Source organism: Rhinolophus ferrumequinum, chromosome 7, assembly GCF_004115265.2.
Source record: "Rhinolophus ferrumequinum isolate MPI-CBG mRhiFer1 chromosome 7, mRhiFer1_v1.p, whole genome shotgun sequence".
NCBI classification, from domain to species: domain Eukaryota; kingdom Metazoa; phylum Chordata; class Mammalia; order Chiroptera; family Rhinolophidae; genus Rhinolophus; species Rhinolophus ferrumequinum.
The window spans coordinates 64,377,249-64,391,441 of NC_046290.1; the positions used below are offsets into that span (position 1 = coordinate 64,377,249).

Genomic DNA, 14,193 nt, shown 5'->3' on the forward strand with positions numbered 1-14,193 from the left:
ACTTCAGAAATTAATTCAAAATACTTTAATGAGCATAAACCACACCAGGCTCTCGGCTAAGTATGCTATGTAATTATCTTATGTAATCCCCTTACAACCTTATAATTATTATTCCTTTGTACCTGAGGAAACCAGGGCTCAGAGAGGTTAAATACCCTTGACAAAACCACAAAGCCAGTAAGATGCAGGTGGCGTTTGAACCCAGTTTCCTGTTCACACAAGGTCCTCGACGTGCTGGACCTCATAAGCTCTGATTGAGTATTCTTTGGTAATACAACACTTCAAAAGCTTTGCAACTTACAAAAATCACTGAAATGTCACCTTTCAAGAGAAGCAACTGCAAGTTTTTAATATACCAGGGGTGCCAAAAAAAGGTATACATGTGACTTTTATTCATCTTTTATTATCGGTATATATTGAGTATTACAATTTTATTACAGTTTTTCCTTTCTTAAAATGTGTATACATTTGTTTTGGCACCCTCTGTATACAATAGTTATGTTTAGCCCATTTCAATTTGTGTTCTTCCATTATGTTCAAATTATCAAAAACCTTAACCTGTTTCAGGACTGTCTATACAACTATTTTAAATAAGCCTTTTTTTCCTTAAAACTGGTGGCTCTCCTAAGGAAATTTGTGTACTTTCTCATGTATGTTACTTGCTTGGTGAAGAGTTAATATTTTATTGCCTCCCAAAGTCCTGGCCGCTTTCCAAACCCCCAAAAGTTGTGAAAACTCAGCTGAGAAATGAGAAGAGGTTGGGCACAGAGTTGAATACCATCCTAACGAAAAAAATATTTTTCCAGACATATACTGTCTTTTATGGTCTTAGGACCTTTATTTAGCTTATCCTTAAATTATGTCTCTAAAAATGAGAAGCCTCATTGGCAAAACGCAACCCAGTGAGATTTAGTGAATCATTTGTAAATTATTTCCAGAATTGTTAGTCCCTAAAGTCTTGGAATGTCTATACATTGTGGAAAATCACATTCAGTTTTTTTCTTGAACTTAGTCAGAAGAACAGTCCCTTTTCCATCTTTTTTTTCATGCAGGAAGTTATCTTCCAATCATTCTGAGTTGGAATGGTTATAAAGAATTTGGATGTCTCCCCCAAAGCCTGCTCTGTCCCAGGAAGCTGGGAGATGGAGACATTTTAGCCACATGTTTATTGTTTTAGTATTTAATGGCAAGCTTGCCATTCTTTATTTGGCTTCTAAAACTGTTCTCTCCTACCTCCATTCTTCTTTCCCCTGTTGTTCTTTCTTACTCTGGTTTCCTGACTCAACTTTCGTTCACCAGTTTCCTGAATGTTAGTTTTCCCACGGTTTAATTCCTCACTCTTTCTCATATCTTTAACTCTAATGCAGTATTGAAAGAAAGAATATATGTGTGTATATATGTGTGTGTATATACTATATATATATAGTATACCTATTTATTTCTTCTTTTAACGCCAGATTGAAAGGCCTTTATTAACTCAGTATCATCATTCCCATGCTTATTTAGAAAAGCTGGGGTAAGTAGCATTTGTGATCACTGGAAGCCTTCTATGACACAAGTAATGATCATAACACACACAGGCAAAGTAATATTCTCTCAATACAGTCAGAAAACGCATGACAAAATGGTAGATATAAATTGGCTGTGAGAATTAGTCCTGGTTTCTTGATTCTGGACACATTCGACTTGAAAGTTAAAATAAGTGATAATTTTACAATATTAAGAAAAGCAAGTCTGTCTTAAATATTAAATTTGAAATTTATGAATAATTAGAGGAGTTACCTTGTGTTGCAGAACTGTTTTATAAGAATTCTTGCAAAATGAGTAATTATATACGCAAATAATACCGCTTCTGCCATGCAGTGCTGGTCTTGGAAGATCGAAAGTTTTTAAATGTCATAGATATTTCTAACTTAAAACAATTATTGTAATATGTCTAGTGCTTAAAATTCATTTTTTGATAAATGAATAATGAGGACTAGTGAGGTTGCAGAAATTACATAGGTTCTTATTAAAGCCAATGTGAAAATAGTTGTGATCCATAATCAGTCATGCAATTTTATTGCTGGAAGAATTCTCAGGCAACTTCTGTTTTAATCACTTCCTTATTCAGGTGAGGAAAGCAAGGTTGAACCTACATTAGGAATCTCTCTGTAGAAAACCACAGCTATTAAGAAGATGTATTGGTTAAGGTTATTAGCTTGATTGGAATCCACTCTTGACTAGTTCAAGCCAAAAAATAATTTCTTAAGGCTAGCAGGTAGCTCATAGAGAAATCCAGAAGGCTCCTCCAGAAGGAATCTAGTTTCACAGCCATAAACAATGCCTAGCCACACTGTGAGAGCTTTTTCTGCTGCTACCACAGCTCAGCACCTATCACATTTAGGACCAGATGGCAGGAACTCTGCCTCTGCCAATGTTGAAGACTAACAAGATTTATCATAACACACATTTCCCAGTGGGTCATGGTCTTGTTACACTGTTCACTTCCAATCTCATTCTTTTTTGGCATATCTGATTGACTGATACAAGTCACATGCTTCAACCTCTCTACTAGGCCTCCTGCGGTTGTGAGTGTTCCGTATTCTACTTTGGAAAGGTACATATTGATTGGCTGGGAAATTATCAATATGTAGTGAAGGTTTGCAAATGTGTGATACCGAGTTAAAATACCCACTGAAGAAAAGAAAACAAGGGAATTACATAATTGAACTGAAGGGACATCATTGATGATAGGCTTTTTAAACAGAAGAAGGTACAGACAGCTTTTTTCCCAGCTAGAGGTGAGATCTGTGAAGGAGTAAGCACCTGTCAGAGAAATACTTTGTGATTTTCGTCCTGGTTCTGCCATAAATAGCTGTGGTAATTTGGCAACATAGCTCTTGTCTCAGTTGCTTACTTTTCTCATCTGTCATATGCGTGAGGGGCTAGGTAAAGTCTTTGTGTACTATGGAAAGTATTCCTGCATTCAGTGTCAGCCTCACCCCACAGTGTCCTTGGACCACCTGTGGTTTGTGAGATGACTCTGTGTGTTAAACAGGAAAGCATTTTTATTGTAATAATTATGCATATATTTTAATGTACTTTTAAAAAGTGAAGTAGCACTTCAAATTCATGATCCCATGAATAGTTTTGCTTAAAACAAGGCTAACGTAAAGGTTAAAAAGTAAAACTATTTTTAAAAACATTAAGTAAATATAGTATACTAATTGCAGGTTAAAAATATATATTATAGATAATATACAAATAACCAGAGTTTGGGAAACAAGTTCCAGAGCAGTAATTCTTGCATTTTAATGTGCTTATTGAATCCATGGGGTTTTTATTAAAATGAATATTCTGCTTCAGGTAGACTAGGGTGAGGCTGAGAATCTGCTTTTCTAACAAGCTCCAAGTTGATGCTGATTCTTCTGGTCTGGCAACCACAATCTGAGGAAGAAGGATGCTGAATTGTGCTGAAAGTGATTAGTGTAGACTACCTGTACCTCAGATTACCTAAACCTTATTGGAGAATCTGGTTAACTGCAGATTCTTAGGTTCCGAGCCAGAAAGTTCTGATTCACCAGCGTTGGGTAAGGCCCAGAATTGTATATATTTAATAGGTGTTTCAGACGCAGATGGTATGAGGACCACACTGGGAGCAAGGATGAGCCTCAGAGACTAGATAGCCACAGAATATCAGGGTGCACTGATACCCTCTTTGTCTCTTAGGAAAGGAGCTACTTCCTGTCTTGCAGGGTATGAAGCTTTGGAGGACTTGTTACATAACACATAATTACTCATCTGTACTCTTTAGGAGCACGGAAATACTGACCTTCATTGAGGGAGCTATGCTGCCTAACGCTGGGGACTGTGAGACGCAGGGCTCATCCCTACTGAGGTGTGACCCAAATAAGTCACCCTGTGCTGTTTTTGTCACAGGAGAAGTGCATCATCAGTGAAATCTAGATGAGCTGAGGTTTAGTTAAAAAGAAAGATAGAGAGAGAGAGAGAGAGAGAGAGAGAGAGAGAGAGAGAGAGAGAGAGAGAAAGAAAATACTAATGATAAATAAAAAAGGAATTTTTAAGCTATGTTTTGATCAAGAAGAATTATAAGGACAGGCTCGTCTGTTCAGGGAATTATAAAATATTAGTTGGAAGGGCTCTTACTTCCCCGGCATTATTTAACAGAAGTAAATGAAAAATGAAAATAAATAAGGTGGCTGTGAGGAACACCTTGCAGAAGTCAAAGGGACCCCACCTGCTTTGACTGTTCGGTGGATGTCAGGTACAAAGTTGTGCAGATGAGCCCCCCATCTTTTTAATGCCAGCTGGCCGTCACGTCTGCCTTGGCTGGAAGCAGCAGCGAGTCACTGCTCAGCTGTCACTAGATGGGTGTGAGGTCTCTGCTCCTCAGTCACTGACCACCACCACCTCCTGCACTCACAGCCCACGCTCAGCATCCAGAGTCTTTATTGTCGTTGGTTTATGGCCTTGAGAAACATTGGGTTTCCGTATTTCTTTAAAATTTCATTACTCTTTCCTCTCAACTCCATCATGCATTTTATGTTTATTCATTGACATTCTTCTCTAAGAAAGAGTATTTCCTTTCCCCTATTTATTTATTTATTCATTCATTTCTTTATAGCAGTATGGACTCATGAATTCTTATTTTATGCAATGGATTAAAATCCATTTTTATTGTGAAATTTTTAGTCATAATGAGTAATTCAGTAAAATTCTGACTTAGTTAAACGGCTCTTTTAAAAAAAATCCATTATACAGTTTGAAATGTTTTCTTGAATCCTTGGTGGTGGTCCTTATTAACTTGCTTTATAATTTGAAAAGAGGTATTTGGGGGCGTGTATTTGCAGAGAGCACTCACAAAGAGCACCCCCCCCTTGCTCCCTGATATTGGTAGAGTCAAAGGGTGACAGCCTAGGAGCAGCAGACCTCTGCCATCAGCCTGCAGTGTGGCCTGCCTAACAGGCCCACTTGTTCAGTTAGCCAGCCTCTGGGAAGCCACCTCGTGATGAGTCACCCGGGAGGAGGGCGGGAGCAGCCTGCGTCGCATCCCGGGACCGCCCAGCCGCTCTCCGCGGGCTCTGCTGGACCTTAAACTGAAACCTTGGGGGCCGAGCCCAACCAGGAATGCAAACATCCTGACAACCCAGCTGAAGTCTCTGGGCCGGGAAGCTTGACACAGAGTGAGTACTGATTTCTGCCGCTTCTTTCCAAGGCTGCGTCTGACTCCCAGGAGGGCGGCAGCCGCTTTCGTGCAGGTCCTGTGTGTCCCAGGCTCCTACCTACCCTGCTGTTGGCTCTCCCCCGGCTTGGACGTGCGCTTTTTCTAGTCTCTTGAGTCTGAAGATACATACATTCCTTTTCAAATGGGTTCTAAGTTAGTGTGCTACTTGTCGACCCCTCCTCCCTAGTCGGTGACACTTGCTGGCTCTTCAGCGGGGAATGTGTCCGGTCACCCGACGTGGCAGGGTTACAAAACCAGGCATATACGTGACCCGGGAATAATGCTGAAAGAAGAAAAACAGCAGCTGTGTCTATATAGTTTGGCACTTTTATCTCTAGGATTACACCAGACCCCCGCCTTCTCCGCCGGCCCTGCCCCCTCCACTGTGATGACTGCTGTTTTAGACAATGAGCTCACTCAGGGTAACCCCTCCTGTGTACCTGATACACGCTGGGCGTGGCATGGCAACTGTTGGAACACGTTTCTGTTCTAGTTCCTTGAACACAACCTGAGACTGTGATCGGATAACATCTTTGAGGGGCACTTTTTGTGTCTATTTTTCAAGAACGCAGTGTTTACGTAGAGATTTAACAATCTTTTCTGTATAGTTAGGGTCCCAGCGGTCCTCAGTGCAAGAGGCAAGTTCTTTAGTCCCATTTTATGCTTTGAGAAAATGAGCCAGAGAGTTTAGGAAGCTTCTTTAAGGGACAAGACCTTGGGACTTCTGACTAGTCTTCTAGGAATCCAAGTATGAATCAGAGGAACAGTCCAGCTTAATCAGCGACTCCGGAAAGTTCTTGCTGTACGAGATTCTTTTTAGAGAGAAAACCTCTGCATTGCAGGGGAAGTCAATAAGGAGTGGCACCTACCATCAAAATGGGAAAATTTGTTTTCTTATCAATAACTATGGAGTGCCTTTTCCTGATGTGTTGATTGTGGGCACTGAATTCAACTTTTCACACCGATGGTTCAGCATCTGAAAGGATATTTGTTGCTAGGACTGTGGTGGGGAGGGAGTGCTGTCTGGGTTCTAGGAGACAGTATAGGATTAAAACCAAATAGTGACATGTAGCAAAATCATGCCTAACTAGGAAAGGCCACATCTGCTGACTGATGGAGAAGGGGTAGGTGGCCGCTAGCACTGAGGGTGGAGTGACAATCCATGTGCACGCAGCAAGGACTCTTGGAGCCTGTTATAAACAAGTGAGTGTTGCAGACTGCACGGCAGTGTTTATGAAGCAGCATATTCACGTTGTCTGTGGTTCAGTTCACGTGCTTTGAGAGAACATTCCCAATGCGCTAGAGGAATTGATTACATATCGTGTTTCCCCCAAAATAAGACCTAACCGGAAAATAAGCCATAACATAATTTTTCAGGATGCTCATAATATCAATTAAGCCCCAATGTGTCTTTTGGAGCAAAAATTAATATAAGACCCGGGTTTATTTTCAGGGAAATACGGTAGGGCTTATTTTATATTGAGAGCATCCTGAAAAATCATGCTAAGGCTTATTTTCCAGTTAGGTCTTATTTTCAGGGAAACACAGTAATTGGCTGAGTATTCTTCTCTCCTGTAATGAAAATTTGAAAGGTATCACATAAAATAACAGTTTGAAAGCATGAAATTAAGAGAGAGAAGAGAGAGGGAGAAAGAGATTAGGAAAACGTGAAAAATTAATTTGAACTAACTTAAAATCAGCCAAGTATTTGTGTTCCTATTATTATTTATAATAACAGTTGTATCTTTAAAGCATCACTACTTCTTAGGTGGAACTATTTACTTTTCCCGAGATATGAACTATCTAATTGCTAGTCCTGTTTAAATAAACCCACATGTATGTATGTGTGTGTGTGTGTGTGTGTGTGTATGTATATATATATATATATATGTATGTATATGTATATATATACAAAGATATATATATACAAAATATATATATACAAAGATTTTTTATATATATATGTGTGTGTGTATATATATATATATATATATATATGTCTTTGTATCTTCTCTTTCATTATACTTTACTGTGCCCTCATTTTGGACACTATATGAATCTGGAACATATGTTTTGGCACCAATGTCTGATCTCATTAAGAGGAACATATTTTATCCTATGGTTTTTCTGATGTATTGAATTAATAATCTGCATACTGGGAAAGTACAGTGGGTCTTCACAAACAATTGCGTTTTATTTTTTCTCTGTGAATAGCTTTTAACGTAAAAATGTCAGCTACCCAATGTTTCTCAACAGGGTACTGTTGGCATTTGGGGTGACAGCTGTTAATTGGGCAGGACTGTCTTGCTCCCACTGAATGCCGGAGTGTGACCAAAAGCACTCTTACACATTTTTTAATTCCTTTAGTTGGGTGCCATCTCCCCTGGTTAAGAATGAGCCATAATATTTATATGGAAAGCCATACAAATAATTACTCATTCCCATTATTTCCAATTTTTAAGGGCACTTTATGTTATCTCTTAAGACATGCTTACTTCTGAGCAAGTCCATGTATTTGGACATTGGAGGTGATTCAGGTGGAGCTGTGCGTAATCTTACTGCTAGCAAAGTGACATTGTTACTCTTCTTCTCTCTTGTCTACACTAGGCAGTAATAATAAATTATTAGAAAGTGACTGCAATAGGTTCCCGGAAATCTGCATAATCTGTATTAGAATAGGGTAGTAACCATTATAGCTACATTTACTGAAAATTACTATGTCCTAGGCATACGCTGATCACTTTACATGATGTGATGAAAATGCAATGAGGTAGATACTCCCATTATGCCCATTTTATAGATTAATGAAGAGCCTGATCTCTTAACCACCACATGTATTGTTCCTTAGGACATATGTAACAATTCTCCATAACATACTTTCCAAAAAAATGAGCTGCAGTGCACGGAAAGTTGTCACACACTACAGTCTCGTTTGGTTACATAGTCTCATTTAGCTCCGGTTACTACTTTTGTTCTTCGAATGCCAGCTTTTTATTAGATTGTGAGCCCCTCGAAGACAGGACCCACATCTTTGTACCCCCATAGCACCTACCATAGTAGTTGCTCAATAAATACTTATTGAATTGCAAAAGAAGGTTTTTATCTTAATATGAATAGAGCCCTGAGATGCTGTTGCATTAGTACAGAGATTTATCCTGGGTAGGTGGAAAAGGTAAAATTACATTCATTTTTATTCTAATTCATAGGATCTATATGTAGAGTTTTGAAACTTAATATCAGTTTGTGCTTTGGCTAAAGATTAAAGAGTGGATAATCAGAAAAGATCAAGAAGGAACTCTTCTTCTTTTCTTGGGGGAGAACATGGGGGGATTCTACAATGGGCCAGACATGGTGCTAAAGATACAGAAATGAGGTATGCTCCATACAACAAACATAAAAACACAATGTGCAAAGTGCTAAATAGCATTGCTGTCAAGGTGCTATATATTATTAAAACCCAGTGGAAGGCTGATAGAAGGGGAATGAGGTTATGGCTGTGGCCCTGTTTTTCTGGGAATAAAGACTGGGGATATGAGTCCCTTCAAAGAAACCTACAACCAGGAGGCTGGTATAAAGTGGAAAATACCAATGGCCAAGATGGACACAGACTCCAGGGTCTGGGATGTTATTCAGGGGGAGTCCACTTAGTCAGAGGTAGGACTCTTCTAGTCTAATACACGTCCACCTTCCCAAACATTGGCTCTCCTCATTCATTATTGTCTTAATCTCTTCCTTCCATACTTGCCCCCAACTCCCAGTGGGGAGACTACCGTCTCCCCCTACACTTGTACATGGGCTCTTATGTGGGATTGAGAGGCTCCATGGTACATGCTGATCGGAATGGATAAGATGTTGGTAAGCCGTCAAGGTAAAGTGGACTAGCGTTTCCCAGTGTGTCTTGCCATTGGACTCCTAAGGAATGGAGACATAACTGTGATGTAAGCAAGGTCTCCTTAATTGCAGAGGTGAGCTTTAACAGTTGGGGTCTCCTTAGAAAAGAGAAGGTTCTTGGTCCGCAAATAGAGAATGCAAGCCAGTAGGGTAATTCCGGACTAATCCATGGCCCTGGGACTCGCCCGGTACTGGTCCTGAGGATGTGGTGCACACCTTTGGAATTCCCCAAGACAGTGTTTCATAGCGGATAGCATCTGTATCAAATTCACCTGGGATACTTACTTAAACATGGAGATTTCCCAAGCCCTACCTCAGACCTCCCCAGTAAGAATCACTGAGGAATCTATGGCTTAAGCTGCTCTCTGGATAAGTCCTTACAACTGTTAAAGTTTGATAACCACTGTGCTAAGTGAGTAGGACTATACAGAGCCTATCTGTAAGTAGTCTTCTGGCCTTGGCAGGGCAGTGAAATCTTTGTGAGAATTCCAGGTGTCCAGAGGGGTTCAGACTTCTGAATCATACGGAGAGTGCCCCATGAACTGACTGATATTCATGGCCCACTTTTGGAGCCTAAGCAAGAGCCTGGACCACTCCCATTTCACTCAAAGTTGCCATAAGAGATTGAGGCCAGTTTAGTATGCATGCATGTTCTCTAGACTCTGTAATGGATTTGAGGTCCCCTGCACAAGTGAATTAAGTATAAAGACCTAGACCAGGCCTCAGAGCCTCCGGAGATGCCCAGAATAGAGTTGTTAAGGGAGGGGTGAGAGAACTCTGTTCCTACAGAGAAACCAGGGACTCAGCCTTCTGCACGTTGTTTCTGAATTAGCTATACTGAGAGGGTGGCCAGAGAAAGTAACAGAGAAGGGAATTATTTGAACATCTTTCAGATACATATGATTTTTTAAAAATGTATTCTTTATCATGAAAATAAGCAATTGTGTTTATATCCAATAGGGCAAAAAAGAAAACGCTTTTATATAACTCCATGACTGTGGCTAGTCATCATTAGAGTCTTTGAATATAAATATTCTCCTGCTAGCAATTTATCTAAAATGGTGCCTCATCCACTTTTAGACTTGCATCTTTTCATAATATGTTATTTACAAAGATGTATCAAGTTCAGAGGGCTTTGCCTACAGCCGGAAATTGAAACCGGTAGCCAGACTATTTTATCTTCCCATATTCTTAACGTCTCTCTCATACTGACCATCTCTTGATTTGTCTCTTTATTTATTTAATTTTTCTTTAAATTTTATCCAGCATTTCTGTATGTCTGGAACAGAAGAGCGTTTGTCCATCAGCATTCAGACTTATTTTGTTGGGTCTGCACAACCTGTTAAAATGTTTGAAAGCCTTTAGGTGAGGAATGCATACTCTACTTTGTTGCAAAGCTCTCTACTCCCTCTTCCTATTGGCCTGATATACTCCTTCACATCACCCAACACATATTTTCATTTGAGTTTTAGACCCCTGATCTACAGAGATAAACAAATATTAGTTTCTAAAAATGTAATTAATATAGCATTTGAAAATTGTATCCTGTTTAAAAAAAAACAACACAAAAATCCTTGCAGCTGAGCTGAATAGTAGATGTGTATAACATTAAGAGTTTCTGTAATGGTCCAGAATATCTGCCTAGAAAATGACAACAGTATTGGCACTGGGGATGTCTACAGCATACAATTTCGTATAGTGTAAGAAAGGGTATGGGCTGTCAGCATAATCACAAGTATCCCTGGGTTTTAGGGCCGTCAGACTGAAGAGGACAAATATTCTTGAGGTCCTCCAGGACTGTCTTTTTTGAGAACATCTGGGGTCTTCTGTAATCTGGGCTGGCAGTGTTAGCACTGGCTGGAAAAAACTAGCTGGGAAGTACTTTTGAAAAGTAATTTTGTGTATTTATTCTAATATCTTATGTGGTCTAGTTCCTTTCTTTCGATCAAATAAAAGTATGAAGAGACTGAGTTTGTTACCAGAAGGAAAGTACCAATAGATAACAATAGATGGTAGAAAACAGTAGTCATTTCATGGACCCACTATAAAGCCATCTTGTTTTAAATTATCTAAACGAGTGACTCTTAATGTCAGGGAGTTTCAGAATCATTTGAGGGGCGTATCGCTTGTTGGTATACAATACTTCCTCTTCCCCCTGCCTTTTCCCCTTTGTTAGTTTCTAAGTCCCTGTGTGTCCATCCCGGTCCCTCCCCACACACTGCCTGTGAATGGACTGTTCCTGGGCCAGGAGCCATCAAGCTAAGGTGTTAGTGCTTAATCAGTCACATTGCCCCATAGCATGACATACACTGATTGTGAAATCATTATGTACATTTTTAGCACAACATGTTTAAATTTAAAGTATGAATTTCTCTATATTTTGCATATAGTTTCAGTGATTAGAATTAATGATCATTTTCCCCAGCAATGTTATAGAACTAAACTACCTTCAACGTGGTATCTTACTCTAACCTTGACTTTTAAGTCAATCAGTCAATTAACTTACCATTAATTGTTTGGAATTTTACGTACATCATTAAGAAACAATGTATACCCAGACTGAATATTCAGAGACCAAAAGGAAAGGTTAACCTCTTTTGGCTATTGAGTTTGAGGCTTCCCTTGGTTTTAAGAATCTTTTAATTATTGCATTAATGGGTGCTGAATTATTCTCAGTGTGTTTGTGGTAGGCCAGGATTCCTAGCCCAGCATACTTGTATTAGAATTGTTTTCTTCTCCAGTCATCTAACAATTGTATTCTTACACCTCTTCACAAAGTTTGAATATGATAAACACTGATCCACATATTTGCAATTAAAATCTTGGCAAAATACACCAATTAATTTCCAATTGATGTGGTAAACTACATCTTCTCAGTGGATGTATAACTGCTCCACATTCTCCTACAGACCTATGAACTGAAGATTTGATTACTGTTCAAAATGGAAAGACAACCAATAGGAAACAAATAAAACTTAACATAACAAAGGACGTTCTAGCTAGTTTCGAAAATCTGAAAATAATTCTGGAATGCTCTGGGAGAGGTCCAGCAGCATGTATATAGTTTGGAGAAACTCTCCAGGATCTAGATATGTGAAAATACATAGAAAGAAGAAAAAGAAACCAACCATTTATTAATCTGTTGAACAACTGTGCTAAGTGACTTACATTGGATTTCATTTAATCCTCTTAAGAGTTGCATATTTTGCAACTAGGTCAGTGGATATTAGGACAATTTTATAAATGAGAAGACTAGGGCCCAGTGAGATTAAATAAGTACCCTAGGTCACATGGCAAGATTCTTCTTGATTCTAAAGCTCTTTTCAGTAGACTGGTCTTATAAAACCTTCCACTCAGTAGTTTATATCTAGGCAGTTTAAATAACTGAGAAAGGAATTTGTATTTAAATTCAAAAAAGCCCTAGAAATCAATATTTTGCTCTCTATTGTTCTGCTCGGTATCTTCATACTGTTGGAATTTTCTCTGATGAATGAGGTTTCTTGCTTGTGTGAAAGAGAGTATTGCACACTGATTGGAATTAGCAGATAATAGTTTTGTTGACAGAGTTTCTTTAGACATTTTAGCAGACAGCAGAGAAGGGATAAATTAGCTGTCTTTGAAAGTGGTGAAATTTTTAAATAGCAGGATTAAATAGTACATAAGTAAAAACTTTCTTATCGTGTAGGAATAACGGAACTTCTGCTTTGATTGAAGAATAAGCAGCACTGTTCATATTTTTACATCAATTTCAAGTGAAACCTACTTTAAAATCAGTTTTTCTATTCCAAAGGATTTTTATCCTAGGGAAAAGTGGGATGAAATGCAGTGGAAGATACTATTATTATTCCGATTTTACAGATGAGGAAACTGAGGCACAGAGCAGTTAAGGAATTTGGTCACAGTCACACAACTGGTAGCAGAGCTGGAATTCAAACTCAAGTGATCTGGCTCCACAGCCATTCTCCTAAGTACTACAGAACACTGCCTCTTTAATCTCTGCAAAGATGAAAGTTGCTGTTAGTATACATTTGTGAATTTGTTATTCTTAAAGGTTTCTGTCTTGGCATAGAATTAACCCCTGATCGTTCACAGAATGTAAAAGTATTTACAAGATTCTACAAGAATAAAAAGATTTTTTGAAAGTCAAGGAGAGAGTGAGTTTTGTTTGAAACTGGCAGAAGAAGTTTCACAAGGGCAGTTTGATATAAAAAGCTGCCGAGACAGAGGGGTAAGAGAGATACTGGCAAACGGAGCTGTGCCAGGGCAGAGCCCGATAGGGACAGCTGCACCGATGAGAAGGAGTGCCGGGGTGTTATATTTTTCTAAGCAGGATGTAGGGTGTTTGTCAGCTTGCAGGGGGGCTGCCGTTACAATTGTCTTCTGGGAACTGTCCTGTTTCCATCTATGATGGATGTCAGCTTTGCTGTTGTGGTTGGAAAGTGTTCTGTTCCTGTCTGTGATGGGTGTTTGTTAGTTTGCAGGGGGTTGCTGTTGCGATTGGGAACTGTTCTGTTCCTACCTACGATGGATATAAGGTGCTTGTCAGCCTGCAGGTGCAGTGCTAGCCAGGGGAGTCAGAGCCAAGCAGTTAATGTTTAGCTTGTTCCTGTTAGGCCACAAGCTTGCTCCTGTTAACTCTTTACTTGTCTCATCAGTTTCCGGAATGAGATTTCACTTCACTCCACATTTTCATTTTGATTATTTTTGAAGATCAGCTTGAACAAGGAAGCCTTGTTACAATTGCTGTCATATAAGCCTTCTTATTAAGAACATGCTTCACTGAGAAGCTGGCTGCAAGAATGGGCACATGACAGGGTCCATATCTTAGCTGTCACACGATTGGCTCTATCTCAGTATTTCCTTATAAATTCCCACTCACTTTCTGTTAGAGATATTTTGAGTCTACCGTCCCTGTGGAGATTATTAGGCTGGCAGTTGGTTTTATAATACAAGGACCGTAGAAGTTCTCGTGTCCTCTCCCTCTGTTAGGTCTACACCTAAGAAATGGATTTGAGTGCACTTATGGAAGCTAAGCTGAAAGGCTCTGAGGCGATTGTTCAGCAGAGCTCAGAAGT

General features: G+C 39.3%; 1 protein-coding gene across 2 annotated transcripts in view; it reads left to right on the forward strand.

The window, feature by feature from the left end:
- The first annotated feature begins 5,048 nt into the window (after nucleotides 1–5,048).
- CAST (calpastatin) overlaps nucleotides 5,049–14,193 on the forward strand; it is a 69,942-nt gene continuing 60,797 nt past the window's right edge. Inside the window, exon 1 of one of the 2 annotated variants that reach the window (XM_033110393.1) lies at nucleotides 5,049–5,186. The gene's annotated coding sequence lies outside the window, so the exon portion shown is untranslated. The remainder of the gene's footprint in view (nucleotides 5,187–14,193) is intronic. The other variant, XM_033110396.1, reaches the window with a different exon arrangement.